Source organism: Haliaeetus leucocephalus, unplaced genomic scaffold (assembly GCF_000737465.1).
Source record: "Haliaeetus leucocephalus isolate CR32 unplaced genomic scaffold, Haliaeetus_leucocephalus-4.0 Scaffold92, whole genome shotgun sequence".
Lineage (NCBI taxonomy): Eukaryota > Metazoa > Chordata > Aves > Accipitriformes > Accipitridae > Haliaeetus > Haliaeetus leucocephalus.
This window is the reverse complement of record NW_010972528.1, coordinates 12,544,332-12,566,633: the sequence shown is the minus strand read 5'-3', so window position 1 is coordinate 12,566,633 and position 22,302 is coordinate 12,544,332. Positions and strand designations below refer to the sequence as shown.

General features: G+C 36.9%; 1 protein-coding gene across 1 annotated transcript in view; it reads left to right on the top strand.

The window, feature by feature from the left end:
* Positions 1-22,302, top strand: part of LOC104842633 (transcription initiation factor TFIID subunit 4-like) — a 151,435-nt gene that overhangs the window by 120,830 nt on the left and 8,303 nt on the right. The gene's annotated exons all lie outside the window — the stretch shown is intronic.

The window sequence follows — 22,302 nt, the reverse complement described above, 5'->3', positions numbered from 1 at the left end:
GTGCATGGATCTGGGATTGATATTCTGATACACTGCTGCACAGGTACTGTTTAAGGTTACCATTTCTGATTGAAGTCTCTTTCCCTTTTGTATGAAAGCAGCATAATTAATCAGGCTGTAATGAATTCAGGTACTGCCAGTTTGTCACCTCAAGAGAGAAGTTACCGGAGCAGGCTGAAATCCAATTGAAAATATGGTTGCGATTAGTATTTAGTATTTAAAGAACTGTTTTAACATGTGTAGCGTAACAGTAGACACCTTTTGATAAGGTTGGGAAACATGTGTTGTATGGCTTGAAATACACTTCCAAAAATAAGTGGTAGATGATCCAAAATTCTCCTGCAAATTTAAAATGAAAAATCCTGCCCTATTTTACAATGCGTTTACAGATTGGAAAGGTAATATATAGGGATAAGGAGTCTGCAGCTCTAAATATTATCTGATTTGTATATTTAGTTTTGTCTTTATTAACAAAAATCTCAGCTCATTTCAGTGCGAAGGTTGAGTCAGGCATAATCTATTCACTCAAAATCAAGAATCACCAAACTAAACAACGTTTTGGCTTGTGGTTTAAGTTGTTAACTGCTAGTGATCTCGTACAGGCGTTATTTGAACAAAGGTGATGCTTTTGGTGCTGTGCACATTTTAAGTTACAGGAGATCTATATCATTACTGTTGGTGGTGTTTTCAAATGTCAGTGCTATTATAAGTCCTGTCTGTAGTTCAGTAGGAAAATTCCATGGGTGTGTTTGTTGCAAAAAAAAAAAAAATTAAAAAAATCATGTTTTAGGCATTGCTTTATTTGCTTCAGTGATTTTTTTAAAATGCTTTTTATTTATATTATTGGGCAAGATGGTATTTTACAGTGACTGTTTGCTAGGGCTTCAGAAAGACAATCATAGTGCAAGCAGCTACACTAGTTGCCATCCATATGACTTCTTACTGAGGTCACCACTGTGAAGTTCTGACGGTCAAATGGTTCATGCAAGTGCACTCACTTTAGACAAAATCAACTGGATTCTTCTAAATAACGTAAATAGGTGGTATGGGCTCGATGGGCTGATACTGCCTGGAGTGAATTAGGGAGCACTCATACGAGCTACTCTGCTGGCAGATCTTCAGGATAATAACTTCAGCAGGGGGCAGTGAGGAGCAGCTGGGGGGCATAAAGCCTTTGATCAGCACAGCTGGATCCAAAGCTAACATCTGTCTATAGTCTTAGACTCGACACTTTTGTTAATACTGTGAGCTGTATTTGCATTTGTTAGATTATTTTGGTAACAGTACTTTCCTGTCTCTAGTGTTCCATTTCTTTCCGTAATCCCCCCTCACAGCAAAATCAGTATTGGCAATTCAGAAGAAATAGAACAATTATCTTCATGTAACCCTTTAACAATTATTAACTTTCCTATACTTTTCTAGCAATGGTTATATGTGTAAGTCTCAGTAAAGAGCAGCTGTGAAATTAAAATACAGGAATTACAGAAAGAAGCTGTTTAGTTGCGCTGCGATTGCCATCAAAGAGCACGTATACGTACTCACTCTTTCTCAGAACTGATGAGGAGGAGTCCATGTGCCCATAGACGCAGGATATTTCTGGTTCCTACAGTCATGAAGCTCCTCTGTGAGGAAGTGAATGGCTGATGGGGGGACAGGAGGTTTGAATTTACAGGCCAATGCACGCTTGACCATAACTGAGTTGATTATAAACATCTTTATAATAATTTAATGACAATTTAAAGAACACAGGAAGGAGAAGCTTAGATGAAAAAAAGTGGTGTTGTGAAGTAGCAGTCTTGGTATCCTATTAAGCTTCCCTGCGTACACTTCTTCGTGCCTTTCCCTTTTCTTACACGTTCTCTATATGCTTCAGAGAAACAAATCTTGTAAACATTTACTTCTTTTTGGCATGGAATAATAAAGCAGACAGGTGTCACATGAATGATTGTGACACTTGTACAAATGTCTGAGAGTTCAAACAGGACAGGCAAATTATGTTTTGACCCATTAACTATAGCTCTCTTAGGTAGGGAAAAAAATGCCAATTTATTTAAATACTTCAAGCAAGCACTTCAGACTTAGAAATTTGGCAGAATCATACCTTCTAAGATTAATAGTTTGTCTGCATATTAAAAGCCTGTTAAGATGCATTGTTCCATCCTCAGTTTACTGAAAAATTAAGGCTTTGAGTGGCTAATGGAGGAAAATCAAGCGGAGTGTTTTGATTCCTTTTCCTACAGATACAGACCACCATTTTGCCATTCCTACTGTTTATCCATTTAACCGCAACACTGGAAAAGAGAACGGTGAAGGCTTTGGATATGTCATTCTTTGGCATTATCAACTTAGCAGATTTCCTTTCAACTTCTCATAGTGTTGTGTTAAGATTCTGGGGTGGTAGTAAGAAGTTTTCTACAACATGGTAAACATGGCTGGCTCTCCATAAATGAATAAGTGGGGTAGCCTGGTTGTGGGGCTCAGATGTGATGCTGCAAATAATTTATTTTATTATTTATTACTATTGTTGTTGAAAAATGTTTAATTTGAAAGATTTTTTTAAAGAAACTGGACTGTATAAATTCTGCCATGTCTCAAAATAATTCCAATTTATTGTTATTTCCATTTTAGTGTAGGTATTTATGTAGTTACATTACCTTGTTGGAGTCTGATGCCATGCGAATTTTTCCAGCCAACTTCCAGTAGTCTTATGCTAGAAGGATCATTCTGTAGCTGTGTGCTGCAGTAACTCAAGATCCCCATCTTTTGCCTTTGTTTTCTGTCTTCTTCCTTACATGTTCCTTACTTTAGCTTTCCTTACCTAATCTCCTCTTTCTTCACATAAGGAAAAAAAATTAAGGCAAATTTTTTTAATGCTGGAGTTCATTTCCCAGAATTGAGACCTCATCTGTGAAACATTTTTTGAAAGTTGTATTAATGTTAATGAATACTCTGTTACTTGGTTTTGATTATATAGTTGATAATATGATAATACAGCTCAAGAATTTAGGACAAAGAATAAAAGTTTTAAGTATTCATGTACTCTTAATTTGAGCATTCTAATGGGTCCTCAAAGTGTAACCTTTTATTAATGAGAATATTTTGGAACAAGATTAGCGGTCTGTGGCAAGTAATAAACAGGCTGAATGTACATTTGTGTAGACCCCTTTAATATGAACAAGGAAATGAGGTTGGATCTGCTTAGCTGGGAGATAAAAAGCCCATCTAAGTTAAAAGGCATAATAGGAGTAAAAAAGTGAGGCACAGTTTTAGAATGAAATGAGAGTGAAGATTTGGCAGATAAGGTTTGCCTTAAGTCTATGATAGTTAAAATAACCCCGTTTAAAATTTTGAAACTGTAATTTACATGTTCCTGTATTATTATTCAGATTAATACTAAAAGGGCAGAAGTCATCCAAGGAACTTACGCATTAATTTTCTTGCCGTTCACTACTCTGTAGATTTGTTTCAAAATATTTTTCTAGTACCTTGAATTTTGTTGTTATTTTTTGTTTTGACAAGAAGTAACTTTTCTTTCTGACTGTCTGTTAATGCTACGGAGAAATAAAGACGCTTTTACAAAATGCTTTCAAGCACAAAAGGAGATGGTTTTCAAGAGATTATTTTACATATTTACATATTTTACCTTAAGCATTTTGTAGTCACTGCCTACTGGTGAATGTATCAGATTTTTACACACACTTTCAAAATGAACCAGTTTTGCTTCTAAGCCATTGCAAAGGGAGGAAATGAATTCTAACTTTTTTCACTTCATTTTCACATCCTCACATTTCCTTATTTCACATGGTTTAGAACAAAATGCCTCCAGCATTATTTTTCCTTTCTCAAGAGCAAAGTGAATGTGACTTTTCTAAGGGGGTCACAGGATGCCTCTGAGGCCTGTGGGTGTTACTGGACTGCTGCCTGCTTTCAGCTTAACTGAAGGGCTTGTCATAGTTTTCATCTCCTAAGAAATTAGCCCTAGGTGCTGGCCAGAAGCAGGAGAAGGCAGCATTATGAGTCCCACGCTGGTTATTTCCCACTGACATCAAATCCTGAGGTTTTTAAATTAATCCTACACAAAGACAACCCTTCATTTTGGTGCCAGTTTGAAATTAGACTGCAATAATGACCTTTTAAAGATGTCTAGTTGTTAAGATAACCCCCTGTTGAAACTTGAAGGTAGCCATTGCACCCTGTGTTGATAAGACGTTACTGACGCTTTAGCAGATTTTGTAAAGGTGACTGGAATTCGTGGCCAGTGACTTGACCTGTGCTGCCAACAGGAATGAAACCGATAGCCGACCGAGCCCGCCTTGCCTTATATTGCTCTGAATCTTGGTTCCAGAAGCAAACAAAGGGTCTTTTAAAGTTCCAGCAGGCACATTAGTTACAAACTAGTAATGGAAGACTTGCACAAAAGGGAACTGACTTGGCCATCAGAAAAAGTTAATACTCAGCTCCGAGTGTGAATTAAAAGCATACCTTTTAATGGTTTAACACTGACTGGCAACTGGAAAAGCTTGGAAAATGGAGTATTAACAGCAACTGTTAATATAAACAAGTAAAAGAAAGTGATTTAATATATGCTACCCTCAAGTGTTACATCTGAAGTGAAAACTGGCCCAACAGAAAATGGGAAACACAGAATAGATCTGCATAATATACAGGAGATTTTTGTCTATTGGAATAAACAGAAATTTGTATTGGTCCTAAATTAAAATTACTCACCTGATTGTTCCTGCCTTTTCACCTTAGGGTTTTGCATCATAAACCTGTATGAATTTACCATGTGCAAAATCGTCTTTCATTACTAGTAATAAATAGGTATGAAGCTGGAGATGGTATCTCTTTGTAGTTAAAATAGGTGTATGTAAACAAAGACAAGACACTGTATATCTGTGAAAAATTATTTTGGTAACCATTGCTCTTAGCAATTGTTTTTCTACGTTTAAATTATGAAAAAATGTTATCATCATACTGTATTTCTGTTAAAATGATATCTGTGTCATTTTTTTACTTCTAAAAATTGACTGTGCCCAATTTTTCAGGGTTTTAAAATTTTGCAGTGCTTAAAGGCAGTTACAATTGTATAGAGTGTAACTTTGCTGAGGCAAATTTGATTATGATTTTAACTACACGTAATATATGAAAATTTCAGCTGTTTAACCAGCATCAGTGGCATGTTTTCTTTTAAAAACTGTAGTACATCCTGTAGAATGAGCACTTTTCAGCTGTTTGAATACTCTACCTTTGACTATTTACAGTTTAGTACTATTCATCAAAAATAGAAAATATGCATTAAACATTTTATTATTTGATGGTGTACTACACCATCTGCTGCCATAATGCACACAACTCTTACTTGTTTTGAGAAACGTACTATGAAATCTTAGTTTGAGTCTGTAGATTTTGAAAATGTGCAATATACGGATGTGTAAGCATTCCTTTTTTAACCCTTAGCATTGTTAAGAGATTTCAAGAGCTTCTTTACAGCATTGCACAAATTAAAGGCTTATCAAAATACAGACATAAGAAAAATACTGTTTATATCTTGTATTTCTCTTTTGGGTATTAAAGTAGCGGGATTACTTGCTTTATCAGTGTAAGGAGGTAGTAGAAAATTTAATCTCTCTCATTTTGTGATCATTTCTCTTCTTTAATACATTTCACCTAGTTTAGAAGTATGGATCAGAAACTCACAAGGAAAACTGATGCCCTTTCCTGCAGCTAAATTAACAGGAATCACGTGGAAAACAATCTGAGCCTTGTATGAAAAGGGGAGCCATTAAAATTAGCCCTGAGCTATGGACTGCACCCAATATCACTAGAACTGCACTCACTGCAGATGTGGAGGCTGGCTCTCAGGCAAACTGAGCTGTGTTGTATAGCTACAATTAAAATCAACTCCTCTGCCAAAAAATAAAAGGGAGGAGGGTAGAAGGAGAACATCAAAGACAGATTGAAATGTGTAGTTAGTAATAAGAGTGGTCTCCTCTTGAACCAAGCCCTGCAGCGATTCATGGCCCCCTTGTTAATGAGAAATTTTGACCTCTGGTTTGTAAGTTAAACTTGTAATCCCAGCTAATGAAGTAAATCAATCCCAACTTCAGTCTGTTGTTCCCATTTTTCTTTGCACAGTGTGTCTGGGAGTTAGTATCCAGGTCTACAAATACAATTTGGGGGGAAAAAAAAATATTCTGCTGCTATGTAATTCTGCTGTTTTGCAGATTCACTTAAACATATCTAAAGCAGACAGATTATTTTAACTTGTCTGTGCACTTGTAAAATGTCCTATTAGTTTGGGTGTTTTAGAGACATTTAAATAATAGGCCTGAGTTACCATTTTAAAAGGAAAGCTGGGTTAGTAACTATTCCAAAATATTCATCTCAAACAGATTTATGCTTTAGATATGTATATCTGTTCAAAATTATTTGAGGAGCCTTATTTTAATTCTTGCTATATATTTAAGGGGGTACTGATGATAGCTTTCTGTCAGAAAAAAGGTCTCCCATTGCAATATAAATTTTGAGAGAAAACAGATTTGCTAGCAATAAAATGAATGCAAAGGTAAGATGCCAGTTTTCATAATGGGTGGATCATACTTTGAAATACATACTTCTATGTCTTGTAAGCCACTGAGTGACAAAAAACCCAGCACCAAATCCAGCCCAGAAGCCCTGGTAAAGCCTCTGAGTTGATTCCATGTCACACCATGTTACTAAAGAATCTGTAAGAAATCAGCAAATGGTATAAAAGGAGGTAAAGTCTTTGTGGCAAAAATAAGGAGATGCCCGTTTCATAATGTGATCCCTTAAAAGAAAACACAACCAGCTAGAGAAAAGAGAAACACTTGCTTGTAGCTGCTTCGCTTTGCTTCTGCATTAGTAATTGGTATCACTGTGGACCCTTGTAAATGATACAGGCACTTTTTTGTTCTAATCTGTTTCTCTCCAAAGAGAGTTTTTACATTATTTTATGGCTATTTAGTGCCAGAGACACTGTTTTACAGGGGCAGAAGCTTCCTAACAAAATGTGTTTTTCTAAATCAAGGGGTACGCAAGTCCCCCTTTAACTGCAGGCAACTTGCTGCATCTTCAGATGCACCTCCGCTCACCCTGGCAGCTGCGGCGCGGAGCAGCACAGTTTTGCCTCTCAAGTTTTTGGCTCTTAATGTCAGTTTTTTGTAACCATTTTGTACTGTAGTTTTTTGTAAAATTCCTGCAGTTCAGTGACCAAACCTTACATCGTACTACTATCTTCTGTAGACGTCACGCATTTAGATTTCTGTCATGAAGAGGGAACAAACGATCAAGTGCTGCTGTATTTCATGCAATTCCATTAGAGAAAAGAAAAAGATTTTTACACCAGTGAAGTGGGAGTCTCTGGGGATTGACACAGTTCAGCAGTTGTTTTTTCTGCGATGACCCCGGAGGGGCTGTATTTTGGTTACCTCGGGGACTGAGCTTGGTCTGTTCTTTCCGGAAGTAGGAGCCATATTATTTTTATGCCTTTAAAAAAAGGTGACCCCTGACTGGATTTGATTACTTGCTGCTAGAAAGCTGACGGTGGTTCCCTCAGGGCAGGTAATCGTTAGAAGGCTGTTGGTGTACCCAGAAGGGATGCATTCCCCCAGGTTGGGGACACAAAGGCTCCTGCAGAGCTTCAGTGAATGACCTGTCATCAGTGGGTGACACTTGGCCCTTGTCTCCTCTCTCCCTTAACTGATGGAGACTGGGGAGCAGTGAGAACGCTGAGATTCAACCAAACTCGAAGAAAAAAAGGCCTCTTTGTAACTAAGTGAAGGCTGTTTTGAAGCCCAGACTTGCAGTGATGGCCCCTGAGTAAGTTTGTTTCAGCCTTTCTGAGGAAAGCAAAACACCTGAACTGATGGGTCTGGACAAAGAGGTTGACGAACAGTAGCTTTTGCAGAGGACCCGCAAGTTGTGGAGAGTGAGATGCACAAGGCTGTCTCCCAGGGAAAGGGAGGAAGAACTTTTCTGTAGAGGAACGAAATATTAATGCAATCCAAATACAGAGATTATATCCCTTAATAAGTTTTAGCCTGTCATGTATGTTTTTCCTAAGGATCAAATGTAGTGAAAATTTTTATTACTCTGTATCTAGAGGGACTCCATTTGATTTATAAGTAACGCATTATTTCGTATGATCTTCGAAGTATACATGAAGGGCTAGATTAAACTGTATACTGTTTTTGTTGGTGATAATACTGTACAATCATTAACTTTACCTGTATTATTCTTTGAAGATGCTCACGACCCTCATAATGATTTGAAGCTGGGTGCTTTATACTGATGCAAATCATTAGTACGTTATAAGCAAGAGTTTATAATAATCTACTTTTTGTCTCACTGAATTTAGAAGAAGCTTTGTTAATTTTGACAACAAGTGGAAAAACACAGCAGTGAATCTGTTCTCAAGTGGTATACCTTAGTATACGGAGGATCCTGTTGCGAAGAACTTCGAAAATAATCATGGTTTATTAGCTGCACAGCCTTTTCCCCTTTGTTTCTATTCATTTAATTTAAAGTGAAACAACTCAGCATGCAAAACTAAAATTAGCTGCAAAAAAGGTGTAAGTGAATAAACAGGCAAATCCATTAGAGTCGATGGGTTATTGGATCCCTTGCCATTCCTCAGATGGCGGCCTATTAAAAGTGGTAATGTCTGCCTCCAGCATGTCCTTAAGGCAAGAAAGAAGGCCAAGACAGGCATATTTCACATGCATCAGACACAAGAATTAAATAGACCAATGTTCCCTAAAAGACTGAAGTACATCTCTTTCTGACGTTCATCTCGGGCAAAAATTCATTGATCTCAGTATGTCCCTTGGCAATTATAAAATATTAAATCCAAGTCACACTTTTCTAGTTGGCTTAATTTTTTCTCTATTCACAGCTTTCTATTTGATCAATTTTAACAAGTTAGGAATAGCATCTAATAATAAAATAAAAACTGCAGAGTGAAAAAGTTTGTTCATTTGACATTCTTATATTTTTGTATTTAGTCTTTAGACCTGCCTGTCATTTTATTGTATTTTAAATAAATTTGCACACTAAATAGATGAAAAGAATATATATTTATACACACAAAACCCCTTTCCACTGTCTCCTTTGAATTAGCAGTTTCTTTTTAAAGCTGGATACGTGTATGTGGCCATGGTATTGCAGTGAGGTCTGTATTTTAAAGCTAAATCTGTGTAGTTAATCACCATCGTTTTTTCTAGTGTCAGACAGTAATTATTTCTGCTTCATGTTTCTCTTATTACGTCAGGCTGGAAAATGTAATATTGGTGGAACCTTACTTCCGAATTACTACTTACAGGAGCATTTTATTTTGTTTGTTTTAACCAAAATTTGGGTTTGTTTGTGTAAATACCAGCCAAGTAGCAAATGAAAAATAGCCTGTCAGAACCTGGATCTATTTTAACATAAATTTGGGGATTCTAAGATACAGTACAGCAGAACGAATGTCTTTGCTGGTGGTTTTTGCTGATGAGGGACTAATTTTGGGGGAAATTTTTTCCATACAGGCAGTCTACCTGTTGTGTTAGCTTGTTCCCTTCCTGCTTAGCATTCTCATCTGGCTGGCACACTTACAATCTTCCATTGCTTAAATAAGCTCGTTCAGTGGCCAACAGCTATAAGCAATCTTGGCTGAAAAGATGTCAAGAAGAATGCTCGGAGTCTTGGTTGGCTTTCAAAAAATGACAATTTTGATTATTTACTATCAGCAAAATTACCCCATGGAAAGGTGGGGGAGGCTAACCAGTAGGTCTTAAATTTTCAGAAAGGTGAAGTTTAACATTTTGCTTTACATTTTGGAAACAAGACCCTGTTGCCATGTCACTACATGTTTATAAACCGCTTCATTTTGTTTTAGTAAGAAAAGCTATTGTAAGTATTAATTAGATAGAAAAAAAGGAGTATGGCTGCTAGTGTAGCTCCATTAGCTCCAATGGAGAGAAATCAGCTTGCCCTGGGTGCCCAGTTTTAAACATGCACAGATTAGATGTATATTTCTGTGCTTTTTCAATTGAATTTTTAACCTGGAAAACACTTACATTAACGTTCAACCCAGCGTGTGTAAGATTAGGTTTCCTATCTGTGTTTATAGTCCTTGGCAGAGGTTTGGATCCACTTGCCGTGAGTTGCAGCTTCCCGGGTGGCCCCGGGAAGTGGACCAGCTCACTCCAATGGCTGCACTGAGATCCCTGGTTGTAAAATGAGGATATTAGTACAGCTTATCATCCATTCTTTTCTTTTTTTTTTTGGTTGGGTTGGGTTGGGGTTTATTTCTTAGATTGCTAATTGTGCCTCTCCCTTGCTGTGTCTTTGTACAGTGTATATTGTAAGAGAGCTCATTTTCAGATGGGGCTTGAAGGTGGATATAGTTACTAATTGACCAGCATCCATCTATCCTGCCTGTGACTAACAAAGAGGTGTGAGTATAATGCGGTGTTCAAGGAACACAGGAAAACTGTACTGGTGACCCAGAATCCCAGTAGCTGTAGAGATTTTTTTCCCTTTTTTCATAGAAATTGTGATCCAGGCATTTAAAAGTCACTTCAAGATCAATGTTACTCAGAAGCATATTGAGTCTTGAAAAAACGCAGATATAATTTTCCCTTTTTAAAATTAATTTTTTGTTCTTCTGGAAGAGCCACAATTTGAAAAAGGTCTACAATATAACCTAGACTAAAATGCTTGTGTGTGTGTGTGTCTCTCTCCACATACATATAGACACATATGTGTGTATATATATAATATTTCCTAACTATGTATCTGTTTTACTATCAGGTATTTGATAAAGCATTATAAGCTGTCTCAAACACGGCTGAGACTAATCTTAATGAAATTAGAACAGGTGTGTTCTGTGTTTGATGATTGTAAGTTGACGGGGTAAATTGGATCTTTCCAAGTCTTAGCATACTACTTGTTAATATATTCTCTGTAATGGTGGTTTTGTTGAATAGCCAGCACACCTTTATGACCAGCCAAAATTTGATTTCCATTTCTTACTTAATGGTCTGACACATAATATATTATTTATTAAAACCATGATTCTAATTGAAGTTTTGTCTAAGTAAACATTAGTACGTTGGATTCAAATGGTACTTTTGTTCAAAATACTGTTTCCTTTATTGAGTCCCTGCTGTCATCAACCATACACTCTTAATCTCATGCTATTTATCTCATCTGCCCTGAACATAACTCTCGCCTGTTTGTCTTTGAATTTATAAATTGCAGAACTGGGTTTGCTTTTGAAATCCACTTAAAATTCTGGATTTCAACAAAATGAGACAAAGTAAGATCATTTTGACTATACCTATTCTGAATGTTTCCATTACTTCACATGATATGAAAAACTGCCCTTCTCCAGCTAGCAGTTTTATTTTATTCTGCAACAATAAATATAGCTGGGTTGTTTTTTTTTTTTTTAGTTCTTTAAACATAAATTAATGATAGTTTAATCAGTTTTCTGGCTGTTTACATGGTTTTTCCCAGTCAGTTCTGCATCATGATATTCTTATACATTATATTATGATGCTGTGATACAAAAGTAAAATTAATAGCTGTAAAAAGTGACAACATTCTGCTGTAAGGATGTGCAATATTGTTTATTAAAATGATCCTGTTTAAAGAACATTTTACTGAACTTCATTTTTCTTGAACTGCATACTAATTTTAAAGGTCAGTGTGGTTAGTTACCATAGTAGTGACCTAAAAATAACCTTTCTAGTGTACCTGTATATTTCTGATCTGTAGTGTTAGCATTCAGAAATGTTCTTTCCCTTAGAGTTTCAGCAGCTAAATAAGTTGCAACCCCTTCAGCTATACTCATAAAAATTTGCTTCCAGACAACATGGTCTGTTTATTGTGTAATAATCGAAATGGCACTAAATTGCAATGATTGCTGAACACTTAGGAATTGCATTAACCACTTAACTGCTAAACTATTTTCCATTTTCTTCCTCACTGTGAAGTATTATATTGATTTTCCTCTTAGTTAGAGCTGCTTACTCAACCTCTGAGATGAACAGAATATTTTAGTAGCCTCATACACTGTCATATTTTGAGGCAATCAGCAGTGACCTTGGCTAAGAATTTTCTAGAGGTTTTTAAAAAAGCTATCAAGCAAAATAGCTTGCAGTGCATAGCCTTGAATCTTTACAGAAAATAGAGGAAAACACAAAACATTTCTGCGAAGTGAGTTTAAAAAATGTTATGGAGGATTAAATCATTCTCTTTCCCTCTATATTAGGTGGGTTATTCCCTATTACTTTTAATACACTGGTGCTAAGACAAATTAGTTAATAGTTATGAGGCCTTATTCAGGGACTTAATCGTAGCCTGTAATGTGGTGCTGGGAGTGTAATTAAAAATCTAAATACAGTGATAGGATGAAGAATTTTAGTAGTGCCGTTGTTCTCTATGGGGATGTTGATGATTTTTTGTTTTCTAACTAGTCTTTGTTAACTGAGGTAAAAGAGACAGACACTTGAGCAATATCAAACTTCAAAGCTCCATGATGATTGCTAGCTAAACTAGGTTTGTTTTCCCCAAATATTTTAGTTTAAAATTGATTTCCTTTTTCTCTCAAAGATTTATAGAGGTAAATTCTGGTCCTGTTTGTTTCTGAGAAAACTTGTCAGAAAAAGCAGAGGGGGGTTTGGTTTGTGTTTTTGTGGGGGTTTTCTAAGCAAAACCTTTCTGAAATCTGGCTGCAAAAAAGGGGGGAAAAAGGCTGATACAGGTAAGGAAGAGTTAAATAGAAATTGAGCGGGGATGCTGGGGGGCAGCAGTGCTGCAGAACATAGCAGTGTTCGTGCGAAGGCAAGTCATTTCCCGAAACACTGCAGACACATGGCCTGAGGCGGTCTAAAACCTTTGGAGACCAAAATGGCTCGCAGGAGTTAGAAGTAATAAGGTGTTTTTCCCTTCTTTCTCCTTCACTGAAATTCTGTAAGGTTGCTATGCATTACCAAGGAACAATGCCACTATTTTTGTGTTTTATATGGGTATTAAGATCCATTACAATTTGACATTTTTAAGATTGGTTATCCTGTAGTTTGGTGTTAAATTGAAGTTGTTTGTTTTGAATTTAATTCTTTCATTTTTCAAAGGAAAAAAGGCAGCACTGCTGTGCTGATAGCTTACTGAAGTATGCCAGGATTTGATGTTTGAATTGAATGTTTGCTATCCCAAAATATAGGCAAAATTATCTGTAAAAGAAGTCTTGGTTTTTATAAATTTTTTTAATAATTTTTTAAGTCTGAAAGGTGCTTTCTGGCTGGCTTTTCACAATCAGATTGTAGAAGATATTGCACATATATCTTTGAGGCATACTGTTTCTGGGATTATTTTTAACACTATGTTACACATCCAAGACGTATTGTGCTTAATGCAACCTGCTTATGATTATTATAACCCTATATGTTTGCAGCAACTAAATAAACTCCACATCAAATAAATTACTGCAGCAATGTTATTAGGCCAGCAGCAATGTTAAGGACATCTGTTAACTCTTTTTCAAATGCCCTGTCCTTACTCGTTTATTCTAAACATTTCTGTTGTTAATTACTACTTAAGTACATGAAGTAGTCATTCAGACATAGCTGTGAAGACCAGCTGAGGAGGATGAGACAGGTTTAGGTCCCAGTCTTAGCCTTGCTCTGAATGCCATAGTGAGGGGGGACCTGTAGCTTACTATTTTAGGGTAAACACAGGTAAATCAGGAGAGCAATGGATAATTGACATATCTTGCCGTTACTGTAGTTACAGCAATAGTCATTGCTCTAGCCAGGGAGACCTCATCTCAATCAGCAAGGCATAGTCTGAGCAACTTTCCCCACTCAGGCCCTAAAAGTCTAACTTGTTATTAGAGCTGGTGAAAAAAATTTGCAAGGAAACTTTCTCTGTCAAAATATATTTTTGTCAAAGATAAAATGTTTAGGAAAAATACATCTGTTTCAAAAACATATTTGTCAAGAAGGTTTCTCAGCTCCAAGATGACATTTCTAGTGAGAAAGTGAGTCTATTGCTGAGTGTTTGCAGCCCAGATCTGGGAGATGAAAGATGAATAGTGCCTTAGCCACTGGGTTGACGAGTCTCTCTGCCACTCATGTTTGTTATAATGCCGAATGAAAACATTGTTGAGAATTGAAATGTTTTCCGGCTTAGTCTTTATTATGTGGTAAAATGTTACACGTTAGAACCCAATTCATAGTTCTTTTAAAAATCATTTTCTTCCATTTGAAATTCATGTGAGACCATAATGTGTTTTGCTAGCTGGCACCAAGAGTGGCCCAGGTCTCATCTTTATTTGTAATTTAGAGAATTGCAGATACTCGATCATGAAAACAAACAAGATGCTGTTTTTCAAAGGTTAGATGGAACTTAAGAGCAACTCTGGTAAATTAAAACAAACAAGCAATAATAAAAGGACCTGCAGAAATTCTCTATAGACAGTGTCTAAAAGGTTTCTGTTGGGAACTTTGCCAGAATAGTGTGAATGTATGTAGCTTTTCATCAGCATTGTAGGAAAAATAGATGCAAAGTAAGGAATATTCGGTAAGTGTTGTTTCTTTTTTGTCATCTGAGCAATGTCTGATTTCCAAATTACAGTCTTGCCTCTCAGTGCGATTGAAGCAAACCTCTAGTATATACTTACAGTATTGCCAATTCAGGTATTTTCTCTTGCTCATTACTACTGCAGTTCAGTTAATCACAAAGTGCATGTGGCTCATTGCAGTGTGTGAGGCTGTGGAGGATCACAGCTCGGATAGAAACCTCTCGTTAAATGACTCACCTGCAAACAGACTGAGCGACCGAAGACTGGACTAACTGCCTGCGAGTGTACAGGTTCCAGGTTGCAAGGTGGCATCCTCTCCTTTGCTCTCGTTCTCCTTGGAGAGACCAAGACACCCAAGCAGAGCACTTGACTCCGGTTGCAAAGCCCGGTGGCTGCCGCCAGCCCTGACCGATGTTTGTCCCATAGCAAGATTCCCATACGTGCTCCCTAGAGTCTGTCAGATAAGATCATGGGCTGGCCAACTTTTATTTATGGGCCAATGAATTATGCAGCTGGGGTAATTAGATGTTTTTGTTTTGTGAATCAGGATTATGCTCCTGGGGTGCCAACCTAGGAAAGTCTGTGGAACTGCATAATAAAAGTCATTTTTATGCAGAGATGGAAATACTTGAATGCAAAAGAGAAGGGGGGGGGGGGCTAATGTCATCATGTATTTGGAGAGGAAAAGTGAATTGTAAACTCTAGTTGTTATCCATTAAAGCTTTTATTTCTCTTGCATTGACTAGGAAAGGAAGAGGCTGTTTTAGTATAAACTCCGAAAGAAAAGAAGTACTTCTCTCTTCCCCCAAGTAGAGCTATAAAATATAGATGCTTTTGTGTAGTTGGAAAACATGTATGGAATTATATAGGTGTATTCAGAGATTCTCTATATTTGTATAGTCACTGTATGCTATTCGCGTAATAGGACTCTGATTACAACTAAATTCAATATTCTTTAATTAAGCGATAGTTTCCATGATATCCTTCAGTTGCATATTTTGAAAGACATTTGAGGTAGCAGACTAGTACGTAGTTTTGACTTCTCTAACCTACATGCCTTATGTTTGTGCCTCAAGATAACATTGAATAACATATTTAAACTACTCATGCGTGAAAAAGCAAAATTATATCTCATGAACTGATTTCTTCACACATTCAAAAAATCGAATTCCCCTTTTGTTCAGATACTAAACAGATCAGAAGGGAGGCAATGTTTGTAGAAATGATACGGAATTTCAGAATGGAGAAGATATGAATACTTTTAATGAGAAGGGTTTATACTGACTTTAAAAGTTGAATCGTTTTACAAAGGTATTGTTTTACAAATGTCATTTTCATTGTGTAGGGATTACAGTCTGGTTCAGTTGATAATGAGTCAGAGAAGTTTACTGAGCTGTTATGATTTAATATTTTGAGTTGAATCTAGATATTGTAAAGTAGTAGTTGGCGATAACCATATTTGATTCTTTCTTCAATTTCATCATCCATAAGAACTGGTACTGTCAAGTGCTAATGCTTTATTTACATATAATAAAAACTAGAGGTGCCTATGTTCTTGTGGCTATCATTAGTATTAATTACATATATATTTATGTTTTCCATATGTCTACGTGTATGTAGTAGTTTTGTATGGGTATGTATAAATTACACCAAAGCCACGGTCTTTCATGGATTTTAATTACTGTGTAGATATTCTTTGAGTTTTTGTAAACAAGGCAGTCTTTAAATTTGAAAGCAGTCCACCAGATGAACTGTTCTGACAATCCCTAGAATTAAAGCTTAGACTTTCAAACTCCAACATCTATATGAAATAGGACTTGATGACATGGGATGCAAGTCTTAAAAAAAAAACCAAAACAAAACAAACAGCCCACTACCAAAAAAGCAACCCAAACAACAAAAAAACCTCAATAATAATGAAAGTTTCAAATGTCCTCTCTTGGTTTACAGAATCTGTCCAGTTTTCTGAACTTTGGGGAAAACTTACGTTTATTGCCATAAAATTAACGTTTTGTTTTTCAGTATGATGCTACTGTTTAGTTTTTATGGGTACCCAGAGTAGCAAGATGGTAAGGTGTTACAGTAATGTTGCTGTTTGGGCAAAAAGCAAATTAGACACAGTCTGCTTCATCGTGTGAGTTGGTTAGACAGAGACTGAGTCAAACACTGTGGGGAACGTTGCTAAAAACCTGAAGTTTGCTCTTGGAAAGTATTTTGTCCACTGTAGTTCCACTGAAGGTGGATGCACTTTCCTAAATAAGAGTGTGATAGAAACAAAGTAGTTTATAGGTGAGTATGTAAAGAATATGGCAGGATCTTCAGCAATATTTTTCAGAATAAAGAGTGTTCTGGTTACTGATTTCTCTTATTAACTAAAAAAAGAAAAAAAAAAAAGCCTTTGGAAGGAATTATTTAAGACCCTGACCAAATTAAGTCACCTGGGGAGCAGTGAAGGCTTCTGAAGAGCAGCATATAATCCAGCAGTGCATTTTGCTGCAGTTTAATTTTAAAAGGGTGAGTAGAAGCCAAGATCTAAGAACTGCAGCAGTTAGTGGGAAAGGCTGATATGGGATTATCAAGGTTAGAGTTCAGATAGAACAGATGGTAAAATAGTTATAACCTACTGTACCGTATGTCACTGTTACACACATACAGGTAGCACACTATATGAAATGTGTGGAAAGATCAGTGATCCTAACACAAGTTTTTAGAAAGACCAAAAAAGTTCTTGAAAAACTGATTTCATAATTTCAGACCAAGTTAATAGAAAGCCGTAATTGGTTAAAACTGCAAAATAGAACTCACTATTCCAGAAAGGGATACACAAAATTAGGCATAGCATGCAACTGTATCTTTTCTAATTTCCAAAAAGCTAAAATGAAGCTTGTATTTCAGGAAGTCTGTTTCAGGCTCGTTATACTTGAATTTCTGGGGAAAGTTTTTAAAGAAAAAACAAGTTCACAGCGCTTGAATTCAGACCATTAAAAGCAGGTTACGATTTGATTTATTATTTTTGTAACTTTTAATCAGGGGCCAGATTTTCTAAAGAACATGCTATCTTAAGGTGCCAATGAAGTGATAAATTTCTCATTGGAAAGAACTGGAGCTTCACTGGGTTAGAGTGCTTCAGAAAATCTGACTCCCGATCTATAATCTCTGCTGTTATTACTCGGGTGCTTTTTAAAGAATCTGATGTGATACCGTGAAAATAGGAAGGTAGAAGACAAGAAAGAGAAAAAAGGGTTAATCAAGTCAGAAGTACTGGGAGAAGAAGTGGAATGGTAGCAAAGAAGAAAAATGAAGGCAGAGAGTTGTGATTTGGAGTGGTGGTAAAGAGCCTCTGGGCTTGAGATTCATCTCGCATTTTATAATGCTCATGTTGTGTTGTATCATAATGCACTTGCTCCTACTAGAGCTAGCTGTTCCTCCTCTCTTATTGCCAATGGTAAAAATAGGCCAGTAGCATCATTCCATACTATTGAGCGCATTCTGAATTCCACGTTGTTTTTTCACTTGCCTCTCTAATTAATTTAGTAATCCTCTTCAGTGCGTGTGCATGTGTACGTTGGCGTATGTCTGCTCGGTTGCCCTCTTCCGTCATCTGTTCAGGTTCTCACATTGCTGATGATTGGTTGTGCCAGCTCCCTTCCAAACGCAGTGAATATATTACACGCCACTGCCTTTTGTTTAACTTTGCCAGAAAAAATCCCATCACAAGCCTGGTTTTGGCTAGTACTTTGGGGAAGGTTTTTCTTCTGTAGTTGCAACTCTCTTTTTTTAGATAATATTCATGTTTATTTTATTTTGGGAGTAATTAAGTATGAGAGACTTGTCAGTTTATACATTGATAATTGTCAACTGTCGGGACCTGTTAGTAATAGCTATTCAATAGGTAGTAGATGATTTATGGTATTAGGTGATTTTGTGTCTGTCTTTAGACTTATTTCCTATTATATATTATAATATCTGTTTTAGAGTTGTTTGTAATGGAGCCTTTGATTTTGGTTATCTGGTTTTTAATTTATTTTAAATAATTAATAACTATAGATGTTGGGGGTTTTTCTAATAAAGGAAAGGTGGTCATAGTTGTGATATTTACTTGTTAATTCTTCTTTGCTTGAGGTGGTCTGAGTGGTATCCAAACTTACCAGGACAGTAAAGATGAGAAGTTAGAGATAGCTAAAAGTAGAGCTTTAACATCTGAAAAAAATGTTTTTATACATCACCATGTCTCCTCCATGATCATCTGTGGACTGAAGAGATTTTTTTTTTTTAGATACTGATACAGATTCCTCAACCATTTTGTTACAGCAAGATACAGTTGGTTAAAGGATCTTCTTGAAAGTTTTTGTAATGCATTTAATCCCACTTTATAAAAAGAGGTGGATCTGGGATAATTGTGAGGGTGTGAAAGGGTTAACTTTACAAAAAACAAGTAAGTGTTTTTTTCAAATGGCTTAATTTGAAATTCAAGGTTTATTCTCTGTTGTTGGCTGTCTTGAATGTAAGTGTCTTTAAAAGGTTGTTTACTTTGTGGTGAAATGGATGGAGGAAGATAAGGATTTGGGAATTCATGAAGTAAGAGGCGATTACAGGGTTTTTAAAATGTTAGAGCAAAGTTTAAATTGTCAGTGTAGTGTTCATAAGTTAAGCGGATCTGCTTTTTACTCAAGGCTTGGCTGTCTTATTTTGTCTGATAATGGAGGGAAAGGAAAAACCTGGTTTGACATTAAGAGATTAGAGGGCAGTATGAAGCAGAGGTGGTTGTTGGGTTTGTGTTTTTTTTTTTAAAAAGCAATGGAAGTGTGTATGCTGAAGCAATTTGAAGTTTGGCGGCAGATTAGACTGCAATCTGGAGGACAGAGAGCAATGAAGAGTGGTGGAGACATGCACGTCATGAAGTGTATTTGCTTTGAGTCCTGGAGAAGTGATCCTGGCGTGGAAGAGAGAGGCAGGCAGGGGGCTTAGCAAGGACTTGAGAAAGAGAGCAGCATGATAAACAGCATATGGTGACCATGATGTGCAAGGGACTGTCTTTGTAATGTAGAAGGGGAAGCGAAAGAACGTATTGAATGGGGGCTCCTATAAGCTTACTGATGTCTGTAGGACAGAAAACCCACCTTGTTTCCTTTTTGGAGCCATTCTTCCAAGAGTTGTGTGCCAATCTGATTTAGGTTTTTCAAGTATTTTCTGAACAAACAAAACAACTAACTTAAAAAAAGCCAAGAGTGAGACTTAACTGTAAGAAGCAGAAATGTTAAGAAATCAAGAAACGAGAGGCTAAATGATTCAGCGACTTCTCCCTTCTGAACTCTATCATCTCTCCCTAATGACTGAAATGCAGCAGGCCTTAATTATATTCCATGATATTTGCAGTAATAGAAGGAGTGTTAGCAGTCTTCCACATTTTGTTTACAAATGTTAACGTCTTATTTCCTGTACACTGGACTGTGTTCTGACAATGTGTTTATCCTGCAAGCTGAAGGTATTAGCATTTAGGGCTTAATTTTATTGCCACTCAATCCAGAGATAACCGCATTGCCGGTTTTGTTTTGTTTTATTTAATGGGCTGGTTGTACGAATTAGGGCCATATACTACCCTCAATCCACAGAGGAGCCTGTGGTAATTACAGGGAAAGGTTTACACCACTGTTCATAGATAGTAACTAATCTACAAGCAGATTTTACACGGGAATAAAACGTGCCAAGAGCTGGTAGATCTGTGGCTATTTTTGCCCTTTCTTTGGCAAGTGGTGCATAAAGTCGCTTGATTGGCACTTGCACAATTGCTGGGAGTGCGCAAGATGGCCAACAGTTGCAAACATAATTATTTTAAAGTCTGGGTGTTATACATCATAATTAGGCTTAAGAACTGAAAGTCAGTTGAGATGAATGAGGGCAATTCATGCTCTCAAGAGCTGAGAAAGTGATTTTGTGTTTAGATTTTGCATTTGTAATATTTTTTTTCCCACAAGCGTTAAGATTTAGATACTTTTCTCCCTGTCTCCCACTCTTCCCCCTCCCACAGGAGGACTGGCAATATATGAAACAGCTGTATGATATCTGTGTCTCACCTTAAATAGGTGAGATATAGCTAGCACATGAAGTGTCACGATGCACTTCTTAGTGCTGATTTTTTCTTCATCAAAAGCAGCTATGAATGAATCTAGTCCCCCACAGTTACCCTGTCCCCTACAGTTGTTCGGCTCAGCGTGTCTTCAGTAAGAGATAGACCAAAAAAGCAACCTTTACTGGATAGCAATTATGTATATTTTAATTAGATATTTAAACCGTTAAATTTTATGTGTGTCTAAAGATTGGTAAGTGTTGAGAATATTTTAATTATTATAAGTTTCTGATTAAATGAAAGTCACAATCATACAGGTTAGGAAAGAAAGGGCCACCCACTATGTAAAACTGAGGTAGTTTTGAACTAATATCAAGGATTACCACAGGAGGAAATTCAGATGGGAATCAAATATGATTCAAGGAAAACGTGAATCCTGCAAGTTGGGCTGTAGGGCTTCTCCCAAAGTTGGTTTGATGTTTCTTGACTCCCAGTGAGAGAGAATATAGGGATGTACAGCATGATGGGCAAGTCCTTTAAAAAAAAAAAACAAAACAAAAAACAACCCATGCTAATATTGAAAGATGAGAAGGGAAAAGCACCACAATGCTTGAAAAATAACAATAAAAAAAATTTGGCAGGATTAGTATTTCAAAGGGAGCAGCACTTGATTAAACATTTGGAAAGCATGGGAGGAGTAACATTCCAAGCAAAATGAAAATATATGTGTATGATGGAAACAGGATAAATAGAATATTCCACTTTTAATTACCACAGCAAGAATGCAGCCCAAACTTAGAGTTCTAAATCAGGTAAAATTGTCATTGCTTTTAAGTCCAAGTAAGGCAGTGAATTGTGGTAGGTATGAGATGTTTGTGGATAAAGATGTTGGCAAGATCTATAGCTGCAGTGAAGAGCAGGTCCACGAACAAAGTAAGTGAAAAGACCTGGAGCCTGCACCACCAAGCAAATCATGAGTGTGTTGTAAGAAGTCAGAGGATACAAGGCATCCGTTTTTATCACATACCAAGTGAGGAGTGAGGGATACAGAAAGATCTTTGAAAGGTGAAAAGTCTTCACAGAACAGAGAGCTGTTTCTCTGCACAGGAAAAGCTTGAGTTTTTCTTTCTCACATTAATGCAGTGATTATTCAGAGATCTGCATGGATAAATTGGTTAAGAAGTTAAAATTAGTTGCAGTCTGGCTTCTTCCGGAGAATGACCTGTTGAGGACTGGGCAGTTGAACACCCATCTCCCTTGAGCAGGTAAATGTCATAGCCCATAGCTGCCTTACACTTAATCTGCATTATGTATTTCTACTGGGGCAGATGTCCCTTCTGCCCAAATTGTTTCTCACTGAAATGCCTCATAGCCTGCTTTTTGCCCCTGCTCTCACGCAGTTTGTGGGGGGGAACGCTCTCTTAGAGGAAGGAATAGGTGGTCAGGTTGGTAATAGATGCCGGGTTCTCTCAGCTGGAAGTTTTTGGTGTGATGCTGTTTTACAAAGCAGGTTTTCAATTATAATAGCAGTTGCATATGTGACTTAGCTTAACATAATAAAGGCAAAGAGCAGGTACAGATAAAGCATTCTGCTTGTAATGGCAGCCCATTTCTTTGGGTTGAAATAACATCATGTAATTAT